Genomic DNA, 15,710 nt, shown 5'->3' with positions numbered 1-15,710 from the left:
GATGGCCCAGGCCCAGCAGCAGCAGATTGTGCCATTGTGGGGGATGCTGAAACATAGCCTTCATCAGACTCCAACACCAGCGAGTCATTGAGTATTGCGCCAATCAGACGCAGGGCAAGGGTTGTACCTCTCCCCGATTTGAGCCTGGACTCGGATGACATGCGGGATGAAGGCCACACTCCAGCCCCAGAAGCCAGATCCACCGGAAGGCAGCAGGCCCTGCCCCAGCGTCACTCAACACCCAGCAGGAGGCCTCACGATGCAGGCACACAGCATACGGAAGTAGGTGAGGGCCCATCATTCTTCGGTGGCCTGGAGGCATCAATGCTCAAAGTGCAGCGCATGCAAAACAAAAACATGAGGGCAATGCACAGGCAGATGCAGGCACACAATCCCAACATGGGGGGTCTGCAGAAGCAGTTGGAGTGTCTGAATACCAATATTTGCAAGCAGCATGAGGGACAGCTAACAGCTGCGGAGAACACCAGGGAACTGACCAATGCAGTAAAGGAACTCTGTACTGAGATAAGGCATGAGAGAGTCAGCCACCGCAGGCATGAAAGGCGATTCATGGGGATGTTCAGTGGCTTTTGTAGATCAGTCAATCGCCTAGCTACATTTACTGCCCTCATATCACGGCGTGCTGTGGCCGAATAGGTGGAGGCAGCACATAGCAGTCGTGATGTAGCCCAGGGACTGGTCCAGATTACCAATGTTCTGGATACTATGCTGGCAAATTACAGTGCTACACCCAGTGAACTTGGAGTTGGGGATACTGAGGAGTCATCTAGCCTCAGCAGCCTTGCAGTGCCCACGATGGATCCTAGGCGTCGAGGTGCCAGGCACAGCACTGACACTGAGGCTGATACAAGAGGTGCCGGCGAGGCCACTGCACACTCGAGTGGAATGCGTGACCGTAAAAAGTGACTTTGATGGCCACAGGGGACTAACTGCACATGTTGAATTACTGTAAACTATGAAGACAATAGTGCGACACTGTAAATGGCTCATTTATGACACATGTGTATTGCTTCGTCCTAGTGACACGTATGTTCCCTGAAGTCAAGGTAATAAAGGTGCTAACTACCAGAACACATGTCAGTGAGGTTGTGTTGTCATGACTTACATCTGAAATGGTTGTACGTGATGTCAGCACGCCTTTGCCTGCCCTTTGCTGCACTGGTCCTTTCTGCTGGCTGTAGGGGTGGTATGGGATCATCATCATTATCTGAGTCTGGCTCTGATATTTCCACAGGTATGCCCCTGGTGGTAGCTATATTGTGCAAGATCGCACATGTGGCCACTATTCTACAGGTCGTGTTGCGGGCTGTACTGTAGTGCCCCTCCACTTTTGTGGATACACCGGAAGCGACTCTTCAGCAGGCCAAAGGTGCGCTCCACCACATTGCAGGTTGCCCTGTGTGCTGAATTGTATCTCCGCTCTGCTGGTGTCGCAGGATTTAGGTAGGGCATCATCATGTAGATGCACACTGCGTAGGCACTGTCTCCTGGAAGGAACAGAGGGTATAATGAGTAGCTGAGCCATCTGACATCACACTGCCATCAATGCACCATTGTAAAGAGGGAAAATACCTAGTAGATATCCTTCACCAAATTCCTCAGCTAGCAGTCTTCTGTGAATCCCGCTGTGGTGAAAGATGTACGAATCATGTGTGCTCCCTGGGTACCTGGCCACGAGATCAGTTACGATATAGGAGGCATTGCATATCACCTGTATATTCATTGAATGTTGGTATTTACGGTTGCGGTACACATACTCTGTGGCCTATGGTGGACAGATTGCAACATGTGTCCCATCTATGGCACCTAGGACGTGGGGGAACTGTGCTATCTGGTAGAAATCTATTTTTGTCTGCTGTATTTCCTGCGGGGTGTGGGGTGTGGGGGAATCTGATGTACTGGTGTATCCTACTCAGCATGGCGTTTAGAAATGCATTGAAAAATCTAGAGAGGGCACTCTGTGATACCCCTCCAGCTGCTGCTATGACCCCTTGATAGCTCCCTGAGGTAAGTAGGTGCAGGGAGCATAATACCTGCACATGGGTGGGTATGCTATTGGTCCTGTGTGTTGTGCGCTGCAGTATGGGTTGTAGCTCAGCTATCAGGTCAAGTATCATGGCTGAGTTCAACCTGTACTTCTCAAATATTCCTCCTCAGTCTGGTCAAAAATGGGTAATGCACACTCTGAAAATGCGCACCTGTCTTCTCCACCCTCTCCTCAAACCTGCCAAGATCCTCATTCTCCTCGCCATGACGTAGAGGGCACCCATTGTGCAAAAGAGCCTGAAGCAAATTTTGCGATTCCTTGTTTTTGGCCTGTGAATGCCTTTCATGCATCGCAGACCACATTTTTGCATTCGCAAACGGCCGATTTCTGCGATTCGCACCGTTTGCGAATGCAAAATCGTTTGATACATCTGGCCTATAGCTCACTACCTATGTCAAGCTACTTAATGGTAACTTTGAACCTGAGCATTTTTGGTATCAAACATGTCGGAATCATACAACAATACTGTTGCCATTATTGGCTTTATGATTCCATGCACTCAGGGGGCTCCTTAGAGGACCCCCAGGCTGTATGATTCCATGCACTCAGGGGGCTCCTTAGAGGACCCCCAGCATTGCTCCTACCAGTCTTCTGGGGTTTTCCGGGCAGCCCGTGCTGCTGCCACCCCTCAGTCAGGTCTCTGAACTGGGGGTGAATGTTTGACTTTGTTCAGCATTCCGTCCATCACTTGTTTTTTTTGCATTTGTCGCCCTAAGTGGGAATGGTATGCCCAGATGTGAGTCCCTTGCTCACTGTTCCACTGGATTCAAGCTAGCCCGGCTGATGGAGGGCGATACCTTGAAACTGTTCCCAGGATGCTTGGTTCCGGTCCACGGAGGACTGGCTTGGGAGTTCGGGCTGGACTGCTCCCATGGGGAACAAGATCAAGACTGATTTGCATATGGATGGGTCCAAACCGGGGTGGCATGGTGAGCAAAAGAATGATGGATTAAACCCAGATCTGTGACTGGGGTGAATGTTTGAAAGGCTTCAACACGGCAGTGCTGCAAGTCTTTTTGCTGCTCTGCCCTACTCAAATCGAAAGGGCAGGAATTTACTGTGGCTATGAAATACAGTGCATTCTGGTTCATTCATCCGGCGCACAATTTGGTGACTAGCGCCAATGTGGGCATCCGTGCAGCATGGGGCAAGGGTTTCTGTGTTGTAGGCAGTATTGTTTTTGTGCAGGAAGGGCCACCTTCCTGCACAGAAACAATCCTGAGAGTCCTTTTCCTCTTTCTATATGTGCTGCAGAATGCATCGCGAATGGAAGGAGGATAAAACAAGGATAAACGAAAACATTTCTCCTTGTTACTCCTGCTCTGGGGGAGGCATAAGGTTTTGCCGCTGCCCCAGGATTACCTAACTTTGTAAATCTGGGGCAGAGTCAAAACCCATGGGTGTTGCGTTGGAACACCCACTTCAACACCCATGGAACGCATCTTTGACACAGAATAAGGCAATGCAAAGCCATGCAGGGTGGCTTTGCATCACCTTATAGATATGATTGAGAGGCCTGTGCCACTGGAGCGTCATAAAAAGTGATGCTTTAGTGGCGCTGGACTCATGTAAATAACACCCTTAGGGGCATATTTAAGAAAAGTTTTCTTGCCCCCTTAGCGCCCCCCTAATGCCACCATGTGTGCACTGTATTTAAAAGATGGTTCACTATGGGAGTAGTAAGGGAACTAGCATCAGAATTTTGACACTAGTCTGGCGCTTTGCAGGATTAGGGTAAAAAATTCTGACGGTAATCCTGCAAAGTACCCAGAGACTCATTGTAAGCAATAGAAGCATCCTTTTAACACTTGCTCTGAGCACAGGCATAATGTAGTACAAAGGGTTACAAAGTGGCGCAATGCATGCATTGCACCACTTTGTAAATATGGAGTGCCATTTTTGGCCTTCTAATGCCACATTAGCGTTAAAAAAATTGCAGTAATGTGGCTTTGGAATGGCGCTAGGGGCTCTTAAATATGCCCTATAGTCTTCAAATTAGTAGACTCCGACCTCCTAGTGCTAGGTGATGGTGTGTGTACCCTCGGAGGATGAACCTTGCCATCTAGGACATTGTGACCTTCTGCTGCCTTTGATATAGTGAATCATGTTGCATAGCTGAACCCCTTCTCACCATCAATGAAGTAGATGGAACTGTTCTGGCAGATCATAATTTATGAAGATTCAGTCATGCATATTGTAGGAGGCTGGCCTGGCTTATAGTGGGTACCTTGTGGTACTTACACCTTGTGCCAGGTCCAGTTATCCCTTATTAGTAGATTAGTAGTGTTCTAGCAGCTTAGGCTGATAGAAGGTAGCTATAGCAGAGCAGCTTAGGCTGAACTAGGAGACATGCAAAGCTCCTACAATACCACTGGTGTCATATGCACAATATCATAAGAAAACACAATACTCAGAGTTACTAAAAATAAAGGTACTTTATTTTAGTGACAATATGCCAAAAGTATTTCAGAGGATATACTCCCTTAGGAGGTGAGTAATATACACAAAATATATACACACAAACCAAAATCAGGTAAGTAACAGTTAGAAAAGTAGTGCAAACAATGTAGAATCACAATGGAATGCAATAGGGAGAAATAGGCCTAGGGGCAACACAAGCCATATACTCCAAAAGTGGAATGCAAACCACGAATGGACCCCATGCCTAGTGTAGTGTTTAGAGGGTCAGTGGGAGTGTAAGAAAACACTAAGGGTGTCCAAGATACCCCACCCCAAGACCCTGAAAAGTAGGAGTAAAGTTACCCCCCTACCCCAAAAAACAGTAAAGTTGAGATAGGGGATTCTGCAAGGAAAACACTGAAGACGGATTCCTGGACCTGAGGACCTGTAAAGGACGGGGACCAAGTCCAAGAGTCACACAAGTGTCCGGGGGGGGGGCAGGAGCCCACTAAACCCCGGATGAAGATGCAAAAGGGCTGCCTCCTGGTGGAAGAAGCCGAAGATTCTGCAACAACTGAAGGTGCCAGGAACTTCTCCTTTGGTCAGAAGATGTCCCACGGCGTGCTAGAGGATGCAGAGTTGTTTCCACGCAGAATGACTGCAAACAAGCCTTGCTAGCTGCAAGAGTCGCAGTTGAGGATTTTGGGTGCTGCTAGGGCCCAGGAAGGACCAGGAGGTCGCCCCTTGGAGGAGGAGACAGAGGGGGTGCTCAGCAATACAGAGAGCCCACGCAGAAGCAGTTAGCACCTGCAGAAGCACCTGAACAGGCACTTAGAAGATCTGAGGACAATGGTCGACTCAGTCACAAAAGAGAGTCCCACGACGTCGGAGTCCAACTCAACGTGTTGGGCAATGCAGGACGGAGTGCTGGGGACCTTGGCTAGGCTGTGCACGAAGGAAGTCTTGCAAAAGTGCACAGAAGTCCGAGCAGCTGCAGTTCATGCAGTACACAGGATTACTGTCTGGTGTGGGGAGGCAAGGACTTAACTCCACCAAATTTGGACAGAAGGGCCACTGGACTGTCGAAGACACTTGGACCCAGCTCCTGTGTTCCAGGGACCACGCTCGTCAGGATGAGAGGGGACCCAGAGGACCGGTAATGCAGAAGTTTGGTGCCTGCGTTGACAGGGGGAAGATTCCGTCGACCCACAGGAAATTTCTTCTTGGCTTCCAGTGCAGGATGAAGGCAGACAGCCCTCAGAGCATGCACCACCAGGAAACAGTTGAGAAAGCCAGCAGGATGAGGCGCTACAATGTTGCTGGTAGTCTTCTTGCTACTACTTCGTTGCGGTTATAAAGGCGTCCTGGAGCAGTCAGCGGTCGATCCTTGGCAGAAGTTGAAGAGGGGTGTGCAGAGGAACTCTGGTGAGCTCTTGCATTCGTTATCTGGTGAGATGCCCACAGGAGAGACCCTAAATAGCCCACAGAGGAGGATTGGCTACTGAGAAAGGTAAGCACCTATCAGGAGGGGTCTCTGACGTCACCTGCTGGCACTGGCCACTCAGAGGTGTCCATTGTGCCCTCACAACTCTGTATCCAAGATGGCAGAGTTCTGGGACAAACTGGAGGAGCTCTGGGCACCTCCCCTGGGAGGTGCTGGTCAGGGGAGTGGTCACTCCCCTTTCCTGTGTCCAGTTTCGCGCCAGAGCAGGGCTGGGGGGATCCCTGATCCGATGTAGACTGGCTTATGCAAGGAGGGCACCATCTGTGCCCTTCAAAGCATTTCCAGAGGCCAGGAGAGGCTACCCCTCCCAGGCCCTTCACACCTATTTCCAAAGGGAGAGGGTGTAACGCCCTCTCTCAGAGGAAATCCTTTGTTCTGCCTTCGTGGAACCAGGCTGCCCAGGCCCCAGGGGGGCAGAAACCTGTCTGAGTGGCTGACAGCATCAGTAGCTGCAGTGGAGACCCTGAAAAGTTAGTTTGGCAGCACCCGGGCTCTATGCTGGAGGCCCGGGGATGCATGGAATTGTCCCCGACATGATCCTGGACATGTTACATGCCCATGTTTGGAGTTACCACGGTGATGCTACATATAGGTATTGACCTATATGTAGTGCACACGTGTAATGGTGTCCTCGCACTCACAAAGTCCGGGGAATTTGCCCTGAACAATGTGGGGGCACCTTGGCTAGTGCCAGGGTGCCCACACACTAAGTAACTTTGCACCTAACCTTCACCAAGTGAGGGTTAGACATATAGGTGAATTATAAGTTACTTAAGTGCAGTGTAAAATGGCTGTGGAATAACGTGGACGTTATTTCACTCAGGCTGCAGTGGCAGTCCTGTGTAAGAATTGTCTGAGCTCCATATGGGTGGCAAAAAAAATGCTGCAGCCCATAGGGATCTCCTGGAACCCCAATACCCTGGGTACCTAGGTACCATATACAAGGGAATTATAAAGGTGTTCCAGTGTGTCAATGAGAATTGGTAAAATTAGTCACTAGCCTGCAGTGACAATTTTAAAAGCAGAGAGAGCATAAACACTGGGGTTCTGGTTAGCAGAGCCTCAGTGATACAGTTGGGCACCACACAGGGAACACATACAGGACATACTTTATGAGCACTGGGGCCCTGACTGGCAGGATCCCAGTGACACATAGGCAAAAACAAACATACATACAGTAAAAATGGGGGTAACATGCCAGGCAAGATGGTACTTTCCTACACATATGAACATTTTGAAGTTCGCTGCAGTTTTCATGGCCAAAGAGATGGGCCCTATTATACATATACCTTTTGATAATGGCTGTACTACTCATTCCAGGCAATACCTTTTGGTAATGGGTGTACTACTCATTCCAGGCAAGATTCCTTCATTCACTCACTATAGATACAAGAATTGGCAAAGCCAATAGGTCTTGCCTTCTGGTTTGCCAATGCTTTTTGCAAATGCTGTTTAGCAGTAGCAAAAGAGAAAAAAATAGTTACTGCCTATGTTGAGCAGTGGTATCTGGACAGATGGTACCGTGGAACTTCTGCAGGACGACATATTTAAAAAATAATCCATTCTGAGCTTCCGAAAGGGTTTTGTTTTTACCTGACGGCATCCAGATACCAGTCACGCGAGACTCAGCAACCTGATTGTCTAATCACAACATCAACAGTAATCTTGCAACTGCCATTTCAGTACTTAGGAAATGCCATCCGCAATGACATGCCTATGGCCTCACATATGTCACCCATGACATGTTAAGTGACATCATTAATGATATCACTGATGAAATCTCAAATGGCATTGATAACATTACTTACATATATATGTAAATAAGAGTGTGTGCATATAGAAGGTTACAGGGACGTTATAGTTAGGCTCAGATTTTAATTTTACAAAAACATAGAAAATCACCAGTTGTAGTTAGAGTTGCCTCAAGTAACCATAATTCGTGCCCTAAGGTAATTATAACCTGCATTAATCCAACCACAGCTGCGCACGGTCTTTGGTCGTGCATGGCGGCTGTTTCCCAAAGGGCCTGGCATGTGGCCAGGCCCTTAGACCAACCCCCTATAAGGACCCAACTTTGCACCGTGCACGGTCTTCTCCCATGCAGAGTAGGGGTTGCTCAGAGGGGCTGGCCTGCAGCCAGTCCCTGCTGGCAGCCCCCTAACCACCCAACCCAGTGCTATGCACGGCCCTTTGCACATGCACTGCAAAAGTTGTCCATGGCCTCTCTGGGTGTGAGAGGCAGTATCTGGGGGTAAGAGTGTCTGACAGGGTGTCTGGGTTGGAGAGTGCATACATCACTGTTTTAGTGTGTGCATCAGTATGTGCGCAGGTCTGTGAGTGGGTGCATCAGGGTGTCACTGGGTCTGTGAGTGGGTGTGTGATGGTGTGAGTGGGTGTGTGAGTGGGTGCATAACTGTCTGAGTGGGTGCGTGACAGTCTGACTGGGGCTGTGAGTGAGTGCATGAGGGCCTGAGTGGGTCTGTGAGTGGGTGCGTGAGTGTCTAAGTGGGACTTTGAGTGGGTGCATGGGTGTCTGAGTGGGACTGTGAGTGGGTGCGTAAGTTTCTGAGTGGGTGTGTGAGTGGGAGAATTGATTGAAAGAAAGACCGAGAGAAAGGAAGTGAGAGGGAGATGGATAGAGTTTTTTAGGCTTTGATGTGTGATATACTTAGAATGAGATATTTGTATCAAATAAAAAATAAAAAATACATATATATATTTTTTAATATAATTTTTTTAATTAAATATTTCTTTTTTTTTAAAGCCCTTTATGGGTTATCTGGGACCGCATGGGAGCCCTTAAAGGCTCCCCTGTGGACCCTCTTTATTTATTTATTTATTTTTATTTTTTAATAAAATAAATATATATTTGAATTAAATGCCCTTTACCGGCCATCTGGGACCACGAGGGATCCCTTAAGGGCTCTCCCACGGTCCCTCCGTATGTATATTTAAATAAAATAAATAAATAAAATGAAATGCTCTTTAGGGGCTACCTGACATTGCGGGGTAAGCCCTAAGGTTCCCCTTGCAGCGTCATTACTTCAGCAAGCACAGAGCTCCTTCAACAGCAGTTCCATGCTTGCCGAAGCATTTCATCTCTGTCCCGTGTGCAGGTGACAAAGATGAAAGCTCTGCTGTTTAACAGCGAGACTGCTTTAAAGGTCCAGCTGTCAAACAGCAGAGTGTTTGCTGTGGCTTGGCTTCTGGTGCAGCGCTGCAGCCAAGTCACAGCAAAGAGCTATATGGGGGTGGGCACCCCGGGACATAGCAGGAGCCGGTCCTGGGGGGTGGCGGTCCTCAGGGCCTTCTGTGGCTCCACGAATTGGGCCATGCGGCCCCCCCTCCAACGTGAAGATGACCCCGGGGGTAGTGGTCTTCAGGGCTAATGGGGGCCCCATAGGGACCCCCTTTCTTTTTTAAAATATTTCCCTGGGGTGGTGGTCGTCCCCGGGGCAGCGGAAGGGGCCAGAACCCCTCCCCCCACAAATTACATTAAAGCCCTGAGGAGGTGTCGATCTAAACAATGGTTCCCAAACAGTGACCTGGTGCTCTATCACCTGTATGTTACAGTAGGTGCGTTTGGAAACGGCATTTCTGTTTAATAATTCTAGAGAACAAATAATGTGCTTGTTTTGACCTTAGAGAACCACAGATTGACATTGTTCAATTTCTCCTCCTAACAAAGTATATTTATCTGCTATGTGCTCTGAAGATGTTTTTCAATCCTTCATAAGAGGAAAAAATGCCTTTGAGCAAATTTGTCTTGCTACTTCATTATGGGAGTGCGCCTTTCTCTTTAGAATGCATCAGTATTATGAGTCTGGAAAGAATTGGGCAGCCAGTTTCAAGTGATTGCCTTCTCTGTACTCGTCATGGTGTTTTAGAAAAAATTTTGGTTTGATGTTGAAAATGCAACCTCTGGTTCCCATGTTGTCACCATTCAATAATCAAAAAGATACGTTTTGGTAAGGAACAATTCCTAATATTTCAAATTATTTTAAGATCCTGTTGATATGAAACAGAAGAGAATAATTAAGTTACCTTATGAATATATCTTTTCCTTTAACTTTACCACTCATTTGCCAGATCGGAGACATTCACCACATATTCCATTGGAAGAGACAGTAGCAAGCTTGCAGAGGACTGTTATGGCTGGAAATCAGACCCTCTCAAGAGTAAGTTGACTTTGCAAACGCATTCTCTGATGTAAATTGTTGAGGCAGTAAAATAATCTATGTTGGGTCCAAAGAAGATCACTCAATGTACTGGCTTTACTTTGAGATGAAAATGCCTGGTAGTCAAAACTGAAAGCTAGTCAATGACGAAGTAAGTTTGTAGTATTTTTCTGCCTTTTATGTTGACCCAGCACTCATTTTATTAGCACCAACATTATGGCCCTCATTGCAACCCTGGCGGTCAGTGTTAAAATGGCAGTAATACTGACAACAGGCCGGCGGTTAAAAAAATAAGATTTTGACCATGGAGGTTACCGCCATCCAAGACCGCCACTTTAACACACCAACCCCCAGGGTAGTAATGGCCGCTGGGCTGGAGACTTTGGTCTCCAGCCCGACGGCCGTCACAATCCCACCCTTGGGATTACAACCCGGCCTACCGCCATGGTTTTCGTGCCAAACTTACTGCTGCGAAAACCATGGCAGAAGGCACTATCAGTGCCAGGGTCTCCACAGCCCCCTCCCCCACCCCAGAGTCCTCCCTCTCCTGCCCCCCACACGTATACACATGCGCACCCATGCACACACGCATACCCACCACCACCCACGCATGCACACATGCATATCCACACACCGCAACACACACCAACATACCTTGTCACACACATGCATTCACAACACACAACACTCACAATGACTCATTCACGCATGCATTCTACGTGAATCACACCTGCATTCATGCATACCAAAACATACACCCCCCCCCCACATACACACAACACCCCACTCCCTCCTCTACGGTCGGAGAACCCGACTTACCTGCTTGCAGAGGGTCCTCCGGCTGGAGACGGTCCACGGCGCTGTTGTCAGCAGCAGTGTCCGCCAGCAAAACACCGCCAGGCTGTATCATTGCTCCTGATACGGTCAGCGGTGTTTTGCTGGCGTAGCGGTGCTGCTGTCAGCAGCGCCGACGTCCGCCGCCATGACCGTCTGCGGTGTTCAGCTTGCATTCTGGCGGAATACCGTTGGCGGTCATGATAGGCGTAGACGGCTGGTAGCCACGGCGGCAGTATGTTGGCAGCCATCACCGTGGCGGTAGGCGGTCAATACCGCCAATGTTGTAATGAGGGCCTATGTCATCATGCCACTTGTACACTACCTTGTGCCTAATTGCACCTTTTCCGGTTCCTAGAGACCTTTTAATCCCTGCAAAAGAAATTATCTCCAAAGGGAGAACAATTTGCATATTTTCCTCAATGCATAGCAGTTTTCATTTACAGACATAAATGAATTATCTGTCCTGCTTTTTTGACCCACTGTAGTGCAGTCAATCCCATCTCAATCAGAGATGTGGAATTAATGAGTCTCCTGGCACCTAAAAAGAAGTGCTACAGCTCCTTTGGAGGTGGATGAGCGGACCACAGGTTGTAAGTTATCACCAGAGGCCTCACTTCTGCCCTTCCAGCGGAGTATTACCTACTCAGTTTAGAGAACTGCTCAGTGTCAGCAAATATTCCTTTTGCCCAAAGTGCTTCTAATATATTTTTGTCAAAACTACAATAGGTGCTGTTGCAAACTCATGACAGCTACCCTGACAATTTATTGATGTTTCAGAAAGAAACCCTAAAAGCAAGGGTTAATTTATGCAACATCAAAATACAATAACCCTGATTCGGGAAGTTTTCTCCCTACTCATGGGTGCTCACCATTTTGTTTTTCTGTATGCATCCAACATGCCTGTCTCATTGGTCGTGGACAGGAGAATTGAGCGCCGCATAGCCTCTCCTAAATGGTCAACTTTATGACCCTTTAAGCCGGCGAGCTAGTGCAGGATAGGTGAAAAGGACAGACACCAGGTAGGTGGAGGAGCCCCTTGCTCGTTGTGCCACTGGATTCAAGCTAGCCTAGCTGATGAAGGGTGATACCCTGAAACTGGACCCAGGATGCTTGTTTCCGGTCCAGGGAGGACCTGGCCTGGCAGTTCAGGCTGGACTGTTCTCATGGGGAACAGGGTCAAGGGTGATTTGCATATGGTTGGGTCCAAACTGGGGTGGCATGGTGAGACACAGAACAATGGATTCAACCCAGATCTGTGACTGGGGTTTGAAAGGTTTTAACTCTCCGTCCATCATCCTTTTGTGTTGCTAAAGGAGCACATTCTTTATTCATCTGTCGACACCAACAACTAGGCAGCAACTGCTGCTCTAGAACTTCCCCCACCTCAACATTCCCAAGTGTTCTACACATTCAAACAACTCCTCACAACTCCTTGAGACTCAGCATATCCCCCTTCCTTCATCTCAAAATAAAAGAAAAGCAAACCCCAACATTAAAATGCAACAATGTCGAGACCAATCATAATTAAGCCACGGTTGTAACCAGGACCCAAAGTAACACTGTGAATTCGAAAATTTAGGATAAATGACAATAAGCAAACATTCACTACAAAACATAGGGAAACAACTTTTCAGATATATTGCAATGAATGATAATCTATTTACATAACATAATCCTTAAGTTTGATTGGTAAGGACTTAGATCGCACTAGTTTGTCAAAACAACCTTGGTCACACACTAATTCGTCATAGCAGTTCAAGTACTGAAAACATTCTCAATGCATTTCGAGCCTTTCGGGTCCTTCATCAGGGGTATGTACTAAGAACAATCACATAATCAATCACTCACAATAACAAACAGGAGCAACTAACGCTAATCATCAAAATGGTAACACTCAAGCTATATTCCTAAAATACGGTAATGCATCCAGAGTGCTATAAACACACAACTCCTAATCTAAAATAATCTGTGTAGACAAATCACCTTCCAAGTCAATGTGAAAATTTTAAATCAATAATTAGAAAAAACATCACCCTTGTGTAGTAACTCCATGTACTCACAGCTTACGATACCCACAAAAGCCACCGAAACATTGTGAAGTGGACATGCCAGGTGTACCGCATACCTGTTTAGTGACCCAAAAAATCTAAAAGCAAACAAATGAACGCCCCCTCTGACGCCATCCGTGTGGATCTTAAAGCAAAGTGCTCGTGAGAGAATGAACGTTGCCCATGAAAGAGAAGAGAAAAATTGTGAGTCAAAACAGGGTGTATTTTCAACATACCGATAAGAAAGGTGTCTGGTCTACTGTGAAACCATTGTGCCTGCTAAACCATGTCGGGTTCCAATCATTACATGCAACTCCTTTCTGTTCTCTTTTAAAAAAAACTTAAGGCAGGCACGTATTAGTAAGGTTATGAAGAGGCATGGTACTTGTCCATGGTACGCCTATGGGTAGTTCAACAAAAGATCACAAGGCGGTCCTAAAATACTGGTCATTCAAGTTCTCCTTAGCACCCTCCGTTAACTTTACAAGTGTGATGAACTTCTGATTTACGGCCTCCCCAGGACACAGCAAGTTGGTGTAATCATTCCATGAAACAATGGAATGCTGCACACCCGAAAACCAATCTGGGTGAGTCACTAGCAAATGCAGACAAATAATGGCTCCCCAATGACAAAAGATGCAAATGGAGTGGACTGTAAATGTTCATGTCCTCGTCTTTATGAACCATCCAGTACCTCACTCTGCACCGTAATCTTATTGGGTTGCAGTCACGTCATGGCAGGTTATCCTGGCATAGTGACCTCAGGTGAAAATGCTGAATACGGATAACAGCGGCAGCGTGGAGCCCAGTCTTCTGCCCCTCTGGCTACCTCAGCCTCAAAGCCTCTTCGGAGTGTCCTTAAGTGCACACACCCATCCTGTTCGAGGCAGCAGGGTCCTACTGTACCATTAATTTACACCGGCTGCATCTTTCATCATCCCCAGAATGTCTGAGGCAGGATCATCTGTCTCTTTTGCAGCAGGAAATATAGCCCCTTCTGGCTAATGAGGCCATAGAGAAGGTGCTGGTATCAAAAGTAGGCTGTGGTTGTTATTCCTGCTACTTTCTGGTGCCAAACAGTGATAAAGGCCTTTGGTCTATGTTAGACATTTACCCTCTCTATGCCTGCCTGCTGAAGGACAGATTCAAGATGCCCACCTTTGCCAGGTCTTGTCTGTCCTTGACCCTGTCGTCTTAATGGTAGCATTAAACATGCAGAATACTTATTTTCACAACACCGTCCTGCTGGCCCACAGGCGATATATGTGGTTCATGGGCTGGCTCACCACTACACCTCGGGTGCTCAGAAAGTGATGGATGTAGTTGTAATGCATTCTCAGATCTCAGCGGTCCCAGATGTCCCCTATCTCAAATGGCTGTTGAAGGAGGGGTTGGTCCAGGTAGTCGTCACCCACCTCCAGGCTACAGCAGATCTCCTGGCTTTGTTGGGGTACATAATCAATGTTCCAAAGTCACACCTGGCTCCTTCACAAATGCTTTCCTTCATCAGAGCTATTCTGGACAAGGTGCAGTAGTTTTGTGCCATACCCTCTGGATTCCAGGGCATTCAGGCTATGATCCAGATGTTTCAGCCTCTGTCCTGGATATCAGTGAGGATGACTGAGAGGCTGCTGGGACTGATGGCCTCCTGTATCCTGTTGGTCAAATACATAAAGTGGCCTATACAGGCTCTGCAGTGGAATCTGAAGACCCATTGGGCTCAGCATCAGTGGGATCGCTGCGATTACATCTAGATTTTGGAGACAATTGCAAAATATCTGTAGTGGTAGTTGCTGGACTGCTGGTCAGCAGTAGACCCTTCTCCTTTCTCCGTCCAGAGCTCTGAGTAATGACAGATGCATCGCTTCTGTTCTGAAGAGCCTGTCTGGAAAACGTGGAGATTACAGGCATCTGGTCCCTGGCGAAGGCTTGACTCCACATTAGCTTTCTGGAGCTGCAGGCCATCCATTTGGTGTTGAAAGTCTTCCTGCCATCTGTCAGATTCAGGCTGGTACAAGTGCTCACAAACACCGTCATGTGGTACTGAAAAAGCAAAGCATGATGGGGTCGTCGACCCTGTCCCAGGAGGCATACTGCCCCTGAAAGTGGTTGGAACACCAGAAGATTGTTATGGTAGTTCACCATCTTGTGAGATCTCTAAACTTTGGGCAGATGAACTCAGCCACTGACACTTAGCGGATCACAAATGGCAGTTTCACCCAGAGGTGGAGCTAGGTCTTTTCTATGGATGTAAAGAACCTTGGCTCAATCTTTTCACCATTGCTGAGAATGCAGGATGTCAGCACTTTTGCACATTGGAGTTTTCAAAGTATCTCTCTCTCTCTCTTTCTTTCTATTTCTCGCTCTCTCTTTCTCTCTATCTTAGATGCATTCCTCGTAGACTGACTCATGTATGCCTTCTCACTGATACCTCTCCTGTTCTGAGTACTGAAGATGATCAGGAACGATGGGTATAAGGCATCCTAATGTCATCAGATTGGGCAAGGAGGGTATGGTATCAGGAGCTCCTGGGAATGAACATCTGTCCTCCAATCAGGTTGCCCCTTTGGGGGGATCTCTGCTGCAGCAGCAGGCCAGAGTCATGCATCCAGGCCTGGGCAGTGTCCTCCTTGATGCTTGGAGATTGAGCGACAGAAGTTGACTACTTTTTACCT

The sequence above is a fragment of the Pleurodeles waltl genome, chromosome 3_1, assembly GCF_031143425.1.
Source record: "Pleurodeles waltl isolate 20211129_DDA chromosome 3_1, aPleWal1.hap1.20221129, whole genome shotgun sequence".
In the NCBI taxonomy this organism is placed as follows: Eukaryota; Metazoa; Chordata; class Amphibia; order Caudata; family Salamandridae; genus Pleurodeles; species Pleurodeles waltl.
This window is presented reverse-complemented; position numbering follows the sequence as displayed.